The sequence below is a fragment of the Caretta caretta genome, chromosome 9, assembly GCF_965140235.1.
Source record: "Caretta caretta isolate rCarCar2 chromosome 9, rCarCar1.hap1, whole genome shotgun sequence".
Lineage (NCBI taxonomy): Eukaryota > Metazoa > Chordata > Testudines > Cheloniidae > Caretta > Caretta caretta.
In genome coordinates, this window is record NC_134214.1 from 94209916 (window position 1) to 94230436 (window position 20521).

The following is a 20521-nucleotide window of genomic DNA, read 5'->3' on the forward strand; positions in this document are numbered from 1 at the left end:
GATGGCATAGTTTACTCCCCTGTGGACCAGAGAAGAGACTGATTCCTTGAGTCACAACCTCCCGAAAGGCAGCGCACCAAGAGTGCTCCTTACCATGGGCAGGATCACAAGTGGATGATCTGTGTGCCCGGTGTAGCAAGGTAAACCTAAAGATTTCTAGTTCTGTTGTAATGAGCTACATCACATGTTATCTTACACTTATTATAATTGAATATGAAAAACAAAATCACTTTCAACCATCTATGCATATGTAATAAGACATTATAGATGTCATGGCTGAAAGAGGCATTCCTGTTCTTTCACAGAAATACTCATAATTGAACTAACATCTACCTCCCTAACAAAATCGGAATAGGTACTTGGAATAGCCCTAAATTCAATCCATCCTTTTGATGTAATTAAAAAATAAAAGTATTCATTAGGCTCATTAAAATAATATGGCAACATGCAAGGGACAAATATACTTAATTTCCCCAAAATATACTTTTTAAAGTAACGACATTTTCATAGGATATGTCAGATGTTTGTTCTTTAATTATATAACAGATTGCACATTCTCTAACCCAGTGATTCCCAAACTAGGGACGCCGCTTGTTCAGGAAAAGCCCCTGGCGAGCCGGGCCGGTTTGTCTACCTGCCGAATCTGTCTACCTGCCGATTGTGTCTGGTTCAATTGCGGCTGATTCAGCTGATTGCGGCTCCCACTGGCCGTGGTTCACTGCTCCAGGCCATTGGGGGTGGTGGGAAGGGTGGCCAGCATGTCCCGCAGCCCCCAATGGCAAAGAATGGCAAACCGCGGCCAGCGGGAGCTGTGATCGGCCGAACCTGTGGACGCAGCAGGTAAACCGGCCCAGCTCACCAGGGGCTTTCCCTGAACAAACGGCACCCCTAGTTTGGGAACCACTGCTCTAACCATAATAAAGTAGCAAGCAGGTAAGTGGGAAGCATATTGAGAGGAATAACAATATCTCACAAGTTTTTTTTCCCTGCTGATTTTTATCATTTGTTAAGAAACCAATCCAGCTGATTCCCTGTCAATCCATTTTCAGATACCATGCATTCCTTTGAGAATACAATATCAGCTTTAAGTCAGAAATGATGCCACCCTGAAGCCTATGGAACAGACTGCAGGATGCTCCCGAATGACTTTGCGGGCGGACGGGGGCGGGTAAACAGTAAATTCATTGAAAAATGCAATGGGGGGCACTGAAACTATTAATGAATTTGGTTTGAATTTGGTGAATAGTGTTGGTCAAAACAAAACAAAAAAACTGATTGCTACATTTAGGAAATGTCAAAATGGTTTATTTAGAAAATGTTGAAAAGAACTGTTTTGATATTTCCATTTGAACTGATATTTTTGTTTTGAAATGTTGTTTCAAAATCAACATTCAAAACATTTAATTTAACCCAAACAAAATTTTTTTGGTGGAGGGAATGGGATTTTTGGGTCAGCCGCTGAACTGTAAAAAACAATTATTTGCCAGCTCTATTCATATGTTTTGAAGTTTCACAGATTCCAAGACCAAAAAGCCACCATTGTGATCACCTAGTATGACCTCCTGTATAACACAGGCCATAGAACAAACCCAAAATAATTCCTACATCATATCTTTTAGAAAAACATTTAGTCCTGATTTTAAAATTGTCCATGATGGAGAATCCCCCATGACCCTTAGTAAACTGTTCCAATGGTTATTCTCTCTCACTATTAAAAAAATTACATCTTATTTTGAGTCTGAATTTATCTAGCTTCAACTTCCAGACATTGGATTGTGTTATACCTTTCTCTGCTAGATTGAAGAGCCAATTATTAAATATTTGATCCCCATGTATATACTTATAGACTGTAAACAAGTGACCCTTTAACCTTCCCTTTGTTTAACTAAATAGATTGAGCTCTTGAAATCGATCTCTATAAAGCATGTTTTCTAATCTTGTAACCATTCTGGTGGCTCTTTTCTGAACCCTCTCCAATTTATCAAACATCCCCTTGAATTGAACTGGACACAGTATTCCAAAAGTGGTCACAGTAGTGTCAATTACAGAATAACCTCTCTACTCCTCCTCGAGACTCCCCCTGTTTATGCACCCCAGGATCACATTACTGCTTTTGGTCACAGTATCACAATGGGAGATTATGTTCATATCCACCATAACCACTAAATCTGTTTCAGAGTCATTGCTTCCCAGGATAGGGTTCCCCCATCCTGGAAGTACGGCCTACATTCTTTATTCCAAGATGGATAGATTTACATTTAGCCATGTTAAAATGCATATTGTTTGCTTTTGCCCAGTTTCCAAGCAACCCAGATTGCTCTGAATCAGTGATCTGTCCTTTTCATTATTTACCACTCCCCCAATTTTTTATCATCTGCAAACTTGCTCAATGATGATTTTATGGTTTTTTTTTCAGGTAATTGATAAAAATGTTAAATAGCTTAGGGCCAAGAACAGATCTTTGCAGGAAACCTCTGGAAACACACACTTGATGACAATTCCCCACTCATAATTACATTTTGAGACCTATCAGTTACACAGTTATTAATTCATTAAAACGTGCCACGTTAATTTGATATTCTTTTTTTTAATCAAAATGTCTTGCAGTGCCAAGTCAAATGCCTTACAGAAGTCTAAGGATATTACATTAACATATTATCTTTATCAACCAAACTTGTGATTTCATTAAAAAAAAATCAAGTTAACTTGATAGGATCTATTTCCTATAAATCCATATTGATTTGCATTAATTACATTAACCTCCTTTAATTCTTTGTTATTCAAGCCCTGTATCATTATCCATTATGCTGACTGGGATTGATGTCAGGCTCACAGGCCTCTAACTACCTGGCACAAAACTGGCTTTGTTCCAGTCTTCTGGAACTTCCCCAGTGCTCCAGGACTTATTGACAATCAACATTAATTGTTCAGCAAGCTCCTCAGACAACTCTTTCAAAACTCTTGGATTCAAGTTACCTGGAACTGCTGATTCAAAAATGTTTGACTTTAATAGCTTCTTTATAACATCCTCCAGAGATATTAGTGGAATGGAAAGAGTGTACTCATCATGATATGTTGAGAATCTATCATCTGTTTTTCTCCAATTACAGAACAGAAATATTACAGGAACGCTTCTGCCATATCTGCATTATTATTGATAATGCTACCATTTCCACCTGGTAATGAACCAATACCATTGTATTTTTGTTCTAATATATTTTAAAAACTCCTTTTTATTGCCCTTAACTCTTCAGGTCATAGATTTCTCCTTGTGTCCCTTGGCTTCCCTTATTAATTTTCTACAACTCCTTCCTTCTGATTTATATTCATTACTATCAATATCCCCTCTCTCCCATTTATTTTAGAGAGAGAGAGAGAGCGCGCTCTGCCTTCACTTCCTCTCTAAATCAGGTCTTTTTTTTTTTAAACCAGCACAGTCTTCTTCATCCGTTGTGGGATTTTGGCTCTTTGGGCATCTAGTTAGGTGTTCTTAAATGATTACCCATTATCATTCACATTTTTTCTTATTAAATTCTTCCTCCCAGCTGATTTGGCTCAATCATTAAGTTGACTCCACTCACAAATACCCTTTTCACATACAGTTTGTTCCAGTTACCATAACTCTCAGATCAAGTGAGAATCTCAGAAACATCACATAATAGTAGAATTTAGAGCTGTAATTAGAGCTGTAGATTATCTTGGCCAACCCCCACTGCCCATACAGGATTATTTCCTACTCTACAACCTTGACTGCTTTGTGCAGTCTTATCTTGAATGACTGAATATTTTTTAAATTTTATTTTATTGTTCCCCTGGGCGATAGCTCCACAGACCAATAGACCTCATTTAATGATTTTCTCCAGAGAAGTTAGCTTACTTTTTCTCTTTGCTCAGGCTCTTGTGATTAACAACCACCTGGGACCACCTTAAAGAAGACTTTGCCCTCCTTGGTATTCACATCCTTCAGAAACTTTTCTGATCTGTTTGATCAAATTGAACATATTAAGATATTTGAATCTTTCTCCCAGTCATAAACGGAGCAATGTGAAAAGTCTGAAGCAAAAATCACTTACACTATTCTCATCACGTGTAAGGTCTACATCAAAGTCACACTGATGAGCAGCACTTCACATCATAACAATATGACACAAACCTGGAGCTATTTCCCTTCTGTTTCACATGATGAATTGCTCATTTGCAAATGAGCACCTAAAGCCAAAATACTAATACTGACTTTGAACGCATGTTCAGAAAACTATCCTGGTTTTTGCTTTCACTGCAATCTTGGCAGGTTTACTGAAAAGGTTCATGAAGTTTTTCAAGTATATGTGAGCACAGGTTATGGTTGTGCATAGAAATCTTGTAAAATTTGCAATTTGTTTAATATTCAGACAAAACAAGATGAAACACAGATATGTCAAATGAGTTTCCATGTTGACATCTGGGAGTTGTTCTAATACAAAATGAAGCACAATTCAGGAGATATGATGCCACCCACGTCAAAACCAAACTCCTGTGAAGTGAAACCATCAAGATTTTCATAACTTGAAACGTCGCTCTCTCCAGCCTTTTAATTCATTTGGCTTTTCTTCCTTTAAATTCACTTAAAGAATTCAACAGCTCTCTGGTACCCAAATCTGTACCTGGTATTGTTGATGTTGTATCACCAGTACTATACTGTGACCCACTTAGTTTGCTACTATATCCTATTGCAAGGTCAGTTTTCTGTTCATTATCAACCCTCTCGCTTTTGGTATTGTGGTTCTCAAAGCATCTGCAGTCCATTGGATAGTTTTCATTTCAATATTGAACTGCCCAAGGTTTAGGGCAGAAGTTTGTCTTACCCATTTGGTGAAGTTTAGGTCATTTAGTTACAGCAGCAGCAGCAGCATGCCTGGAAGACCAACTACGTGCCAGTTCACATGTCGTCACACCGCTGTCACTCCTCTGAGCCCATGAACAAGCAAGTTAACAGTCATAAAAATCCTAGTTTCTTCACACTTCATTATATACGTGTAGCTCCAACAATTCGAAGGGGCCTAGCCTGGCTCCACTAGGGAACAGTACTGAGCCACAGCTTCAAGAAACAACAGACCAGGTTTACGAAGGTATTTCAGCACTTAAAAGATGCAGGTAGGTGCTAGTGGGATTTGCAAAAGCATCTAAGAAGGGTGGGTACCGAACTCCCTAACCTCCTTACACACTTACTAGGCACTTATGTGCATCTTTGGGTTCCTAATTACCTTTGTGAATCTAGCCCAGAATCATCTTACTACAGTTTAAACAGTCTTGACATCACATTGACTACACATCCAGTTATGTCACTGTAAACGCACCAAGTCCAAAGCTGTTCACACCACTATACTAGCAAGACAGCGACGATTATACCCCTTGAAGGCTCAGGAGCACTGGGGACTGAGATAGCTGTGCAGGGTTATGGAAGCTGTGGAAACTGACTGTTTTTTTTTATCTGATTGGGGTTTCAGTTGCTTTACTGCCAACTCCTTGCCCCGCTCCTTCCCATTTTCATCTCTCCACCAAATTTCACCCCTAATTCTTGCATTGGTAGTTTTAGACATCCTCCATGGATGATCCTCCTTGGCTCCTTAGAGCAACGTATAGGCTAAAACTGTCTTCAGATGCAGCGTGACACCTATTGTGTCTATATCTTCACGAAAGCCAAAGGCATCATAAGAAAACACCAAGTTCATTCTGTTACCACTGCTGCCTGCACATGACCCCCCAAGTGTGACACTACTCTGACCAAAGGACTATTCAGTGGCTAGTGGAATTGAGGTGAACCATAGCAGCATCCTGACCATATTCAAGAAGAGACAGGCCAGGCAGAGCCGGCAGAGCCCCATGGTCATGAACAAATCCAGCAGCTGAGTTTAGTTATTGTAGCTTGATGCAAGTAGCTAAATTTCTATTTCATCAGTTTTGATGTCCTACTTTTGTACAACTGACCAGTTCCACAATTTTGCACGTGACATTTAATCACACACACTTTGGGCAGATCCTCAGCTGGTGCAAATTGTCATAGATCCATATAACAATTCCAACCCTTACGTGAAATCCTGGCTCTACTCAAGTCAATGACAAAACTACCATTGACTTCAAATAACACCAGGATTTCACCCAGTAATCTTAAGGTTACGTTTTGGGGCCTGTCAACTTTGTCGGTATCCTTTTAAGCTACATGATGGCCATGGAAATGGGTAAAAACAGCTTCCAGCTCTCCATGGAGAGAAGTATTTATTCATCCATTCTCCTTAGATTTACACCTCTTATTAATGAAATGTCCAAGTCATTTACGGGCCAAGTAAATTAGTGCTCTCTGTGGGTATGCCTACACTGCACACAGTACCCGGGCTCTGACTCAGCTTTGAGCCCAAGTCCCCCTTCTGTCCATACACAAATCAGTCTGACTAGGACACGGGTGCTAGGATCCTGTGAGGGGGGTGGGTCAGAGCCCAAGTCCCACTGAGACTTGGGTCTGAGCCCTGTCATTTTGCAGCGTGGGCACAGATTAAGCTGCAGACTCGAGCCAAGCACTCTGATGCTGCAGAGATGAGCACCATAGAAAAGCTCATTGCATGTTCAGTGCAGGGTTTGGATGGTAGGCAGTCAGTAAGATGTGTCAGCCACACATTGAATCAGGAGGATAAAAAAGAAATATCAAATAGTTACTTCATTCAGTGAGCATCATCCATCCTGTGCCTGAATGAGGCAGGGGGCCTGCAGGAAAAATAGTAGGTAGGCATGTAATTAGAGGCTGTATCATAATGCCTATGCACAAGGGGGCTGAATTATGCTTGCCAGGGCAACCTTAACTCTGCCATTTCCAAAGTTTTGAGTGCTTGACTTTGCAACTGAAATGCTAGTCTTTTAAAGTCATTTCTTACCTTACATATTGTTGGTTCAGATTTGGGATTATTCATCTCAATAATGACCTGAATACACATATTACAGCACAGTACTAAATGGCTGCTCAAATAGCTGGATTTTTCACACTTCACAATGATGAAACAGATACAGCATTTCCCTCCCAGCGAACACCAGATATATTATTCAGTCAACATGACCTTGCCTGCAGACTGAAAATCTTTTAGCCCTTGAGATTTTTTTTTATTAAAAACTACTATATTCAGTATAAGCTTAAGGAAGACTGTGTGTGAATGCAAAGCTACTGGTAAATTAAAAACTGAGACAGCATTAATGATTAAATCTGTACCACACAGGATGCTGACTACGACCAATATATTTACTACTGATAAATAAAAACATGCAATAATCCATAAAAAGAGCAAGTCATCCTTTATTCACTGTTTCCACCTAATGTAATTGACAAAAACGATAACACTCATGGTTCCATTGCAATGTTTTTATTTTCCAGAGTAAGTGACAATCCACAGGGGCCCTCACTGTTGCCTTGGAACACATATGTCTTGTCAGTAGAAGCAGGTGGCATACATTTCACTAGAAGCACAGTTCTACTTATCAAATACTTTCCCCTCAGCTGGGAATAATACTCAGTTCAATTTAGCCTGCCTACACCTGACCCAAATGGGGCTGGTGGTTTGAAATCCAGAGGGTTTGCAGGACTTAAACCTCACAACTGTCTGCATTTTTATTCTCTTTCTCACTGATAATCTTCATCCTGATTTATTTATTTATAAACCCTATTGGCCAATCCGCTAAGAATTAACTGCAAGGAGTTTGCAGATTATTATTTTTTCTCTGAGTGAAAGTGTTGAGCAGCTTTGAAATGACTTGTCTGTCACTGCCATTTCGCTGAGGAACACTGAGGCTGAAACTTGTGTGTTGAGATATTTCTGAGATTGGCTTTTTTTTTTTTATTTAAAAGGGAAAATTCAAATGGATGGAACATGTTTTATTTTCGTTATTATTTTTGTCTGATCTCCCTAGTGTATTTTATTTCCCCTTGTTGCCGGTGGCAGTAAGACATATCAGGCTGACATTGCCTAAGTGTCCTCATCTAGAGAGTGTTCAGTGACAGCACTCCCTCCCACTGGCTTTATGTCATCTTGCACACTTTTGCTTAAAGAGAAGCTGGCAAACTGCTACATTGTAATTGACACTAGCTTTGATCTTTTAGTCAGGCAACATTAAGGGTGTTTTATTAGGGAGGCCAGGTTATTTCTCTTGGGGTAATGAATTTGACATCTAAATATTATTTAATTACACTTAATTTACCAAGAATCAAGATGAACCTTGTTTCCTGGGCTAGACCTACTCACAAACTGCAAATATTTTTAATGTAAGAGAAATATACACACTGGTGGGTATTTTTTTTTAAAAAGTCTTCAATAGAGTTTCAGGTCACAGTGAAGTGGTCAAAAGCCAGGAAGTTTCAAATGAGACTTTACTTGTTGCATTTGAAAATATTTTGTGCTTTATGATCCATAAATTTTACTTTTGGAACCCAAAGTGATTTGCAATGTATTCTCACAATGTTCACTGCTCTCCACTATCGGGTACCTCAGTAATTCCTTCTTGCTGTTCATGACAAACTATAACTCTTGATTACACTGCCAGCATGTTGTCACTCTCCTGTGAAGCTTTGTTTTGTCTCCATTAGCAGCCATTTTACTGTTGCACTTTCTTCATTACAGGTCCAGTGCCATGAGGGCGGGAACATTTCCCCAGGATTCCTGCGACACCTCAAAGGATCATGATGTAGCTGTTGGAACTATTCCAAAGCCCACTGAAGAAAAAACAGAAAGCCCCCAGGTGACTTCCATGGGCTTTGCATTAAGCCATTTGCAAATATTTCCCACACTGTTGATCTCTTTAAAAGAACATCTGGTATGTTACCATAATTCCATTGCTTGGCATATTTCTTACCATGAACATGGGTAGACTTCTGCAAAGTCTCTGTTTAAAAATCTCTTTGTATATTAGAAAAGAATTCCTATATATCTCACATAGATCAATAAACCAGCAAACGTGTTTCTCTCCTATCATACTAACAAACATCCATGCCACAATTTTCTTGTGCTCCCAGGAAGGGATCATTTTATTTGTTGCACCACAGGTGAAGAATTGTTAGCTGCCTCCAAGATTCCTTCCTGCACTCCCTGTGTAGTCAATAAACAGTTGTTCCTCCTCCTCTTGTGCTTTTTCAAGCAAACACCATCTGTCACAGTGCTTAACTTGCCAAGAGCTCCACTCCATCTTTGGACTTCAGCACCTGGTCCATTAGTCAACTCAAGCAACCTTAGTGCCAGTAAAAGTCTCCGATTATCTCTCTCTGCCCTACTGCTCAAACAAGTAATTTACTCCATCACCTTTCCTGACTTCTGAGGAAACAACAACTACATTCCAACCAGCTCTGACAACAATTTCTTCCTCTTTTTTGTCCTTCTATTAAAGTAGTTACATGGCTTAGCCTCTTCACCCTGACACCCTTCTAACTTCTATTGCCATTTCAGCTTTAATCCCTTGGTCATTGTCTTTCATTCTTGTCTCTTTGAATGTGCTGGTGAATAGTGGAATTCTCATTACTTCCAATTAACTTGCAAGACTCTAGGTTCCCTGCAATTTATGCTTCCTTTTGTTTTATCTAGCCTGAGCACCTCAGAAAAGTCTTTGTTATAATAATAATAATACACATGATTTGGGAGTCACCCTAAAGATGCCTTAGTTACACTTTGTGTTTTATATATACAGAAATGGGCAGAACTACCAGTTCTGCTTGTTCAATGGTAGTTCTGCCCATTTCTGTATATGTAAAACACAAAGTGTAACCATATACATATATATCTAGAGAGAGAGAGAGAGAGATTTTCAATTCTGTGTCAGAGCTGCAATTGATCAACAAGTTCAGGACTATTGATTTTTTTAAAAGAATCTTTCAGAGTTTCCATAGCCCTGGAAACACAATTCTGTGTTATCTACACCTTTCCTCTAGTTCATAGACTGATTTATTTTCAGTGTAATGGACTAACTTATGCTATTGCCAGAATTGTTATGGATACAAGCTGGAGGGTAACTATGATTACCACTTGATCTATGAAGAGAGGGATTAGGGATCATAGCACTAATATCTCATTTAGCACATGTGACCTCTATATTCTTCACTTGTCATTTAGAATGTATTGTTTTAATATGCTAGAATTTTAAAATGTCGGATCGCCTCACCTTTAAATTGTTAGAGGGGTTAGAAGAAGAACTGAATGGTTTGTACTTTGAACATTCAGACTGATTATTAAGAGGCTATTATTTCGAAGTCATAAAGAAAATGGATGTTATTGAATACTGACATTTCATTGCTGGAAATTGGGGAACAGTTGGTCCCATGGAATGTACTGGTACCAAAAAAACATTATCCTAAAGCAAAACCATACCAATCAGGAAGTAATGACTTTACACCCAGCTTCACATGGCTAACTATAGGGGAATCCATTTTGCATGTATCAATATATTGGACACATAATTTAATCTGAAAATTTTACCAGGAACTGTAGTGTGACTAACTGCTGTCTGGGATGAATTTCTTCCTGCGTACCTCCAGAGGATGCTTACATGGGCCATCCAGCGTAATCAGGAATTTGGACTCAGTGCCTCTAACCCAGATCCACTTTTTCCCCGTCACCACTTGTTCTTCCTCTCTCTCTCTTTCGTAATATTATAGTGTAATACATTGGATACCGTGCATCCAGAGCCATCCCTTGCAGAAAGAGGTGGGGCGGGGGAGGAGCAGGGAGGGAAGAAGCAGGGCAGGGGTGGGGCTTTGGGGGGAGGTGGGGCGGGGCCTGGGCAGAGCCAGGGGGAGACCCCCTGGCAGATTAGAAACTTGGTGCCTATGTCCCAGGCCCCGCACCCCCTTTGGGACGGCCTTGCATGCATCTACAATCAAGTGAAGTGTTTATTTCCTGATAAGGGTCCAGTTTTAAGCCCTGGAAAATTCTAATTCAGCTATTTTGAGGAAAGACTGAGGAGAGCTGACAGGCAATAGGATCCAGCTGAACAACTGCACAAGGGACAGCTTCAACAGCAGCTGAAGGAGAGCTGTGTGATCACAATGCTGCTAGAAACCACACAAGAGACTGACAAAGGAAAGAGATGCCAGCTCCACGTTGGCTCACAAAAATGATGCACTACTCCTTTCTAAGGGCAAGTCTACACCACTGTGCCACTCTAGTGCATCTGGTGAAGATGCACTATGCCAACGGGAGAGTGCTCTCCCGTTGGTATAGTTACTCCACCTCCATGAGAGGTGGAAGTTATGTCAGCAGGAGACACTCCCCCACCGACATAACGTGGTGTGGACATTGCTTTAAGTCGATGTAACTTATTTTGCTCCGGGGGGTGCTGTTTTGACACCCCTGAGCGACGTAAATTACATTGATTTAAGCAGTAGTGTAGACCAGCCCTATGTGTACATTACTAGATCTCCCAGCTGATTTAAATTGGCATAATTAATGGAGCTCTGTAGATTTACACCGGCTGAGGATCTCGCCAAAGTTCCTTGATTAGAATCTGTTTTGAAATTAAAAAAAAAAGAAGAAGAGGATTTGAGTGGAAGGAGTGAACGGAGACTGGTTTACTACTGAAGCACTGAGCATGTTTTAACATTCTGTACAAAGGTATAGTTGAATGTGTTACTTTAATTATGTAGATGGTAAGCCATTCGGGGCAGAAACCAGATTTTGGTTCTGTATTTGTACAGCGCCTCGCACAATGAGGTCTGGCTCAGGACTGGGGCCCCTAAGCACTACTGAAACAAACAAATAATTAATATTGATAATTAATTAATAACACAATTCTCCAAGAAAAAAATCTGCACAGTGTAAATTGGACCATTCTGTTACTGAGAGTTTATACAGTAGCTTATTCTTTTGTATGCTATTTGCTGATTAACTTTGCTTTCTTCCTTTCTCTAGTTTGCATATTAGTCATTATTCATTTAGGGTGAAATTCATCCATGTGCAGACAGCCCACACAAGACCGATATACCATACTGCCCTCCAAATAGGATTTCTGTGGGAGTTGAGAAGGACATAAGCTTTATGCTGGCACATAGGCACATACTTAGACAGATATCCTTCATTCACCGTGTGCTATGTATGACCATTTGAGACTGTTCTAGCATCTAGTCAATCAAATAGCAGGAAGGTTTCCTGATATTTAGCCTGAATTTCCCCTTACTTGAATTCAGCCTATTGCAGCTAGTCATACCCCTTTAAGCCACCCTAATTAATTCCTCTCTATTCCTGGAAGCACTGACCTTGTCTATACACAAACTGTGCACTGATTTATCTGTCTACACACTCTTTTGTGCATTGATTTAACTACATTGCTGTAGAATCCCATTTTGTCATTACATCAGTACACTCCTCTCTGCACACAACTCCCCCCCCTACTTTTTCCCCACCACCACAGTGTGGAAACTCTTCAGTCATTTTAAGAGAGTCTTAAAACACTTTAGCACAATTGATCATAAACCTACTTAAGCTAAACTCATTTAACACACTCCTAAACTCTTACACTGATAACAATGTCCACCCAGAAAGGTGCACTAGTTTAACCAAATTGTAATTTATTTGTATTGCCCAGCCTTGGGTCAGTGTGCTCGGAGCTGTACAAGCACAGAGCAAACAGATGGTCTCTGCCACAAAGAGTTTACATTGTAAGACAAGAGACAATAGATAGATGCAGACACAGAGACAGGAGGAGCCTAAGCAAACAATGAGGCAACAGTTTTTACAGTTTATTGGTTTAATGTCACACCTTCAGTTAAATGACCAGGCCAAAGTCCACCCTACAAGGAATTTTCTTCCCTACAGAGCAAAAAAATTCCATGAGTTAGAAATGTAATGGGCCATTTATGAGCACAATTGTAACTGCATTTGCAAACAGCACACAATTGTTAATGCAATTCTGCATTGGCTTTAGGCACCTGACCTTTTGAAAAATGAGACCTTCAGTGTGTATTTTGGCACAATGATTCAGCTTGCTTTTCCATGGGGGGAAAAAAACCAAAACGATTTAAGGTGTCCTCAAAGAAGGCTTTTAAAGGCTGTTTCAAAGTTCTCTAAGAATAGCAGACTCCTTTCTCAAAAGGATAACCTGCAAAGAATGTGATCCTTTATTTTCTGAAAATCAGATACTCACTGCAGTTTTATTTATATTATTATATATCCCACCCAGCACTGTGCCATCTGTCATACCATATCTGGCCAGGAAAGTTCTGTTTAAAGAATATCTAGAATTTCCCACAGGGAATTAGCTTACTTTTGCAAGCATAACACTTAAAACACAGCTAGAGAGACAAGGCTGTGTTTACTTGCGAACAAATGCAAACACAAACAAAAAACCCCACAACAAGACATGGAATAAAAGAGGTCAGGACGCACGAGGCCGATAGCTAGAAACTAATAAATGAAGTTAAATGAATAATCTAATATTATGGAAAGACTCAATTTCAAACAGCAAATCTAGGCAAAAAATAAAATGACTGGTCCCTTTGGAAATATGCTTCAAAGAATATGATCCCTTGCAATTATAAATTTGTTCTCAATGTAAAATAAAGTCTGTGTTTTATTGCAGCATTTTTGATATTATATTACTAATAATCGTTTCCACACAATTCAAATTAAATGCCTCTCTGTGGACAATAGTTTCAAAATTAATAATAACAAAACATATGGTAATGACTAGTTACAACTCCTTCCTCCATTGGGATTCCTATTCAGAATTAACCTGCTCCCCTACGATACACATGGCAGAAAGCGTACTTCATGGATTTCAGCTGGACCATGTTTTCATTTAAAGTATGGCAAGGTTCAGAATCTACATGTTGTAAATACAATCCGTTTCAAATCTAAGCATGTGTATTGGGGTGAAGGGATTTTCTTTTGTGTCTCATGTTTTTTGATAGGATACTTCTCTGTATGAAATAACTGTGAAGCTGTATTACACTAAAACAACCAACAATAGTGTATCAATCTTGTGTTACAATTCAAATCCTATGTATATTTTTCTTTTAAATATATTTGGAATCAGAAGAGTTTTAGGAACTGAATTCACCACATGCTTAGACATTTTGCGATTTTTTTTCTAAGCAGAGGAAGTCATCAACATTTCACTGGGAAAGTAAATGTAAATAAAGCAGTTTTCTTGAAAACTGTCAATGTGTAATCATAGCAAGGAGTAGCTTCTCTTAGAGCTGGTTGCAATGTGTTGGTGAGACCGCTCAAGCAAACTTGGTTTAGTTTGTCAGCACTAGGTATAGGTTGATCCAGGATGTACTATATCCTTTGTTGGGAAAACTGATGAAATCAGAAATTATATGCACTGCAGAACTGAGAGAAATTGGAAACTTTTTCTGTATTTGTGTAGATTCTTTGGTGATTTGTTTTATGTAATTTGGCACCCGATGCTTAAATTCCAACTTTCCAAAATGCTTAAGGTGCTGAAAAAGGAGTCATATAGAAACACAAAAACTCAAAAAAGACATTGAAAATTCATCAGTAAGTGAATTTATTAATGCCATATACATCAAATTGGTGGCTCAGCTGTGTATAGACTACATATCAGGTTTTATCTACCTAAGAAACCTTAACTTTAACTAAAATAGTTTCTTTTTAATCTGGTCATTTACGAATTAAGCTATATCGATAAAGGCTGGTGTGCCATTACAGGGGTTTACCTTGTTTTAACTAAATTGGTTGAGAAAACTATATTTGTTAACCTAGAACATCAGCCTCATACTTGTTTATTTTTACATATTGTGAAATGTGGGTTTTTAATCCCTCATACGATTCCACACAGAAAACTAAAGACACTCTCTTGGGAGCACTGGGAAAAGACTGGAACTTTGACAGGGAAATATACAGACAATTTTGGTGTTTGAACCAATATTTGAATGTATCTTGAGTTGTTAATGTGCTGTGATTAATATTTAATCCCCCCCCACCCCCAGCAACATTTCACTAGGTTGTCAAACCATGATTATGTACTGCCCTGTAGCGGTGCGGGACTCACCACCATGGAACCTCCTGCTGGCCATCCTGGAATTAGCTCAAACCCCTCCACAGGGCGCCCTCCTCCAGTGGGTGTCTCACTCACCATTACTCCTGCTTTGCTGTCTCCACCACTCTGTCACCCGCATCACTCCACGGACCGCAACGTCCTCTTCTGAGCACAGCCCTCTGGCTGTGCCCTGCTCTGCTGTCTCCCTCCGCTTTCGGGGGAACCAGCAGTCTGTAGTCCAACCACTTGCCATGGTGGCCTGCTGCAGTCACCAGTCTAGTCCCTTGCTCCAGGGGCAAACTGCAGTCTGTGTTGGCCACTTCCCTCAGGGCAAGTGGGGGCAGCCCTAGCCCCGGATCTGTCCTTCCTCCAGGGCCTCAGTCTGGCAGTGGACAGCCAGAAGCTCCTTCTGTTCTGCTACCCTGCCTAGAACAGATCCAGTTGTGGTGCTCCAAAGCAGCTAGTCTTTCTCCCCAGCAGGCCAGGGAGAGACTCCATCTGCTCTGTTGAGCAGCTCTTTATATGTGCCCCCTGCTGGCCCTGATTGGCTGCTGCAACAAGCCACCTACCAATTGGCTCGCTTAGCGAGCCCTCTTCTAATTGGAGGGCTCTGCGTAGGCTCCCTCTGACCTGCTTTAACCCTTGCTCTTCTGGTGTGGGGCAACCACCTCACTACATGCCCTATTTTGGCTCTGCCCAACATTCTGTGCAGCTGTCGCTGATCTGACTTCCACCTGTTTCACAGGGGTACTGTAATTAGCCTGCTATGGAGTTATCTGTGTGGAGAGCTAAGTTGCAGAAAGCTGGGGTGTAAATCTATAGTGGTGTAGAGGGCCATGCACTAAGTTGGTATACCGACCATGCTACTGTGCACTAAAGCATCCATCCTGTGCTTTGACTTACTGCTGCAGGATCCACACAGCCAGTTACTGTGAAGCATATCAGAGTGCAGTAGATTTACACCCCAGCTTGCTCTGTGCTAACCCTCCATATAGGCATGCCCTGTATGTGCTTAGTTAACTTTGTTTATTTGTTCATGGCTCCCTTCTTTGGCTCATCCTAGTTGAGGTCACTGCTTCATCTGACACTACCATTTGTAGCCTGCAGGCTTCTAGCAAAGTCTCTTGGGGTACCTGGTTTCATTCCTATTTCTTCATCTGCTTCTCTTTTGTTGTACTTGATACAGTAATGAATGCTCCTCTACCATTAAACCTCTCCACTGTGGTATCTCTGCAATGGTATAGTCCTTAGCCCCCATGTATTCCTCACATCATTCCCTTAACCTCCTTCCTTCTATATTCAGCCTGCAACAGATATTACTTCTAAGCTGATAGTACTGACCCCTGTAGCCTTCATCCATACCAGCCTCTTGCTCCTCCATGAGTCACTTCAAATTAAGCTCCAGAGGCTTAATTCACTGCCGGTATCACTCAGATTCTGGGCCCCTGGTCCCAGAGTGGTTCCAGCCAGTCTGGTAACAATCCCCAACCACCAGGGGACCAGAGCTGGCATGTGTACCCCAGAGAGTGGGCTCATCCCACAGCAACGATCTTCAGCAGGAACCCCATGGGAGAGAAGTGGTGGTACCATTATTCTATTTCCTCTAGCGATTAATTCCCCTCCAGAGATGATACCCCTGCAGGTGACAGGGGTGGTAGCTACCAATGCCCTTGGGCATGAACAAGACCCAAAGTACCCAAAACGTTTATCTTACCAACTGGTAAGAAGAAAACCTCAGCAAAACTCCACACTGCCATCCGTTTCCTCCAATCAAAAATCATGGACATGCCCATGTGTCACAGAAATTCTCTGTTGCCTTCCCCATTTCATGTATCAATAATTTTGCCAAGTCTCACACACATCACCTCCATTACACAATATCTTGACCAGTCCTATGCCAAAACTCTTGTTCATGCATTCATCTCCTCTCATCGGAATTATTTTAATAGCTTTCTTTCTGGTCTCCACATCCACTCCCTCGCTCATCTGAACTTCAATTTGTCCAAAAGGAGATCATTTTCCCATCCCTATTTGGAAATAGAACAAATTGCAATTACCTTCTAAATCTTTGCAGCTTCCCGTTCAATTTAGAGTACAGTAGTGAGGTGCAAATATTGTGGTGCTGCTACAGAAGGGTCAAAGTAGTATGCCAGTCTCCATCCATCAAGTAGGCACACTGCATCAGTGCATGATAAACAGAAAACCATTGATCTAATAACGTGCCATTCTAAAGCTGCCTCCTACATTGTACTTAACAGTCACTGTCTTTCAGCTAGATGGTGTGCCTCTGCCAATATGGATCCTATGGTTACAACAAAGATGGTGGCACCTGTTTGGGTGTAGGCAGAATACCTGCACATAGAATCATAGGATCTCAGGGTTGGAAGGGACCTCAGGAGGTCATCTAGTCCAACCCCCTGCTCAGGACCAATCACCAACTAAATCATCCCAGCCAGTGCTTGTCAAGCCTGACCTTAAAAACCTCTAAGGAAGGAGATCCACCACCTCCCTAGGTAACCCATTCCAGTTCTTCACCATCCTCCTAGTGAAAAAGTTTTTCCTAATATCCAACCTACACCTCCCCCACTGCAACTTGAGACCATTACTCCTTGTTCTGTCATCTGCTACCACTGAAAACAGTCTAGATCCATCCTCTTTGGAACCACTTTCAGGTAGTTGAAAGCAGCTATCAGATCCCCCCCATCCTTCTCTTCTGCAGACTAAATAATCCCAGTTCCCTCAGCCTCTCCTCAAAAGTCATGTGCTCCAGCCCCCTAATCATTTTTGTTTGCCTCCGCTGGACTCTTTCCAATTTTTCCACATCCTTCTTGTAGTGTGGGGCCCAAAACTGGACACAGTACTCCAGATGAGGCTTCACCAATGCTGAATAGAGGGGAATGATCATGTCCCTTGATATACTGGCAATGCTCCTACTTATACAGCCCAAAATGCCGTTAGCCTTCTTGGGAACAAGGGCACACTGTTGACTCACATCCAGCTTCTTGTCCACTATAACCCCTAGGTCCTTTTCTGCTGTCTAGCCTAGTCTGTAGCCGTGCATGAGATTCTTCCATCCTAAGCGCGGGACTGTGCACTTGTCCTTGTTGAACCTCATCAGATTTCTTTTGGCCCAATCCTCTAATTTGTCTAGGTCCCTCTGTATCCTATCCCTACCTTCCAGTGTATCTATCACTACTCCCAGTTTAGTGTCATCTGCAAACTTGCTGAGGGTGAAATCCATGCCATCCTCCAGATCATTAATGAAGATATTGGACAAAACCGGCCCCAGGACTGACCCCTGAGACACTCCGCTTGATACCAGCTGCCAACTAGACCTGGAGCCATTGATCACTACCCGTTGAGCCTGATGATCTATCCACCTTATAGTCCATTAATTCAGCCCATACTTCTTTAACTTGCTGGCAAGAATACTGTGGGAGACAGTATCAAAAGCTTTGCTAAAGTCAAGGAACAACACGTCCACTGCTTTCCCCTCATCCACAGAGCCAGTTATCTCATCATAGAAAGCAATTAGGTTAGTCAGGCATGACTTGCCTTTGGTGAATCCATGCTCACTGTTCCTGATCACTTTCCTCTCCTCTAAGTGCTTCAGAATTGATTTCTTGAGGACCTGCTCCACGATTTTTCCAGGGGCTGAGGTGAGGCTGACTGGCCTGTAGTTCCCCAGATCCTCCTTCTTCTCTTTTTTAAAGATGGGCACTACCTTAGCCTTTTTCCAGTCATCCGGGACCTCCCCCGATCGCCATGAGTTTTGAAAGATAATGGCCAATGGCTCTGCAATCACATCCGCCAACTCCTTTAGCATCCTCAGATGTAGCGCATCCAGCCCCATGGACTTGTGCTCGTCCAGCTTTTCTAAATAGTCCTAAACCACTTCTTTCTTCACAGAGGGCTGGTCACCCCCTCCCCATACTGTGCTGCCCAGTGCAGCAGTTGGGAGCTGACCCCATCTACTCAACAATGGGCATCCAGACCCCTCAAGAAGAGTTCGCTGAACTAGTTTGCCCCAAATCAGACAATGTAAAACCGTGCTTCTTTTTAAGTCATAGTTTTGAAGCCACAGCAACCTGTGTCAAAGGAAAAGAAATAAGTGATGCAGCTGAAAATTGGCTTTGAGTAACTGGAATGATCTATTAACACCTCGTGATCGCTAATGATCATTTATTTTTGCACAGCCATTTTATAATTTATTTTCCCAAAGAACCTCACCACAAAAGAATGACCTTTATTTATGTTAGCAAAAGTTGAATTTTAACTAGTGTCATTTTCTCCACATAGCAGGATAGCTGATCTCCGGTCACAGCTTTGATTTTTGCCACGGTTCTTCTCTTTTAGTGATTTAGTGTAATTTAATATAGATAAACAATATAAACATGGTTTGCTTGTTGATAAAACAAAACTAATGTCTTCTTCCCAGCATATCAACCGTCACTTCTACAAGTAACATTCTTCATGGCAAAGCAGGAGGCTGTTGACCTTGTGCAAAGATTCGCAGTTGCTGGCAGATGAAAAGCTTTTAAAATGTGAAGCACACCCACTGGGCAGTTCAGAATCCAGGGCCAAAAATTGCCATTTCACTTGTTCATCCACTATATTTACAAACCTTTTATACAAAAGTCAAAAGCGCTTATCTGAAAGTAATTCTGCAGCAGGGTGTTTCTAATGGATAGTAGGACCATTTACATGGTGCCCCAGACTTAAAAACAACTGATGGATGGCAAACAAGCCAGTGCAAACAGGGAAAGAAATATAGCGTGAGTGGTCACTATATTTTACTGGATGGCTTACTTTGCTTAAAGATGAATTCAGGTTGCGCCATTAGTCTCTATCACTGTGAGTTTGGCAGACTAAAAATGTTCCACATGTATCAATAAAACCAGGTATGAACATCTGAGATTACCAGCAATCACTACAAGTTATAAAGTTTATTTCCTTTGCTTGACGAAGGCATGTCACTTTACATGTATTGTATATTCTCCTTTTAAGATTGCATAAAACATACTTGAGTAATCCTCTTAGTACAAATTAAGGGAGATGGTTCTATGTGGCTGGATCCCTGTGCCCACAGAGTCTTAATAATTGCATTGGGCTCGATTGCTTCTCGTTGTAGGTTCAGGATATTTTTAACTGAACACAGTAAAAGAAAAGCTTTTAAGAATGTCTTTACTGCTAAATTATAATTCATGATCAATATTAAATTAGCCTTAATTCACATTGTGCCTGATTGTGCTTCCATTAATGATGCTGGGTAGTGCTGTGGTGAATAGCCTGATCAGTCCAATGAAGCTACTTCTGAAGCATGCCACTGTATGGCGAAAGGGAAAGAGGGGCATGTGTTAAGAAGGTAGGAGGTGTTTGGTAGTGAGTGTGGCACAATATGGCCCTTAATATTCTGTGAGACAAAAACCAAGGGTTGAATATTATAAATAATTATTTTTACTACTCATGGAACTCTGCTAATTATCCTCATCTCGTTAACTCAGAAAAACCTACTGAATGT

At 41.0% G+C, this 20521-nt stretch overlaps 1 long non-coding RNA gene across 2 annotated transcripts in view; it reads left to right on the forward strand.

The window, feature by feature from the left end:
• Positions 1-20521, forward strand: part of LOC142073306 (uncharacterized) — a 585757-nt gene that overhangs the window by 557302 nt on the left and 7934 nt on the right. The window contains exon 5 of one of the 2 annotated variants that reach the window (XR_012670110.1): positions 8637-8754. This is a non-coding gene — a long non-coding RNA (uncharacterized LOC142073306). Of the gene's footprint in view, positions 1-8636; positions 8830-20521 lie in introns of both variants that reach the window. The other variant, XR_012670111.1, reaches the window with a different exon arrangement.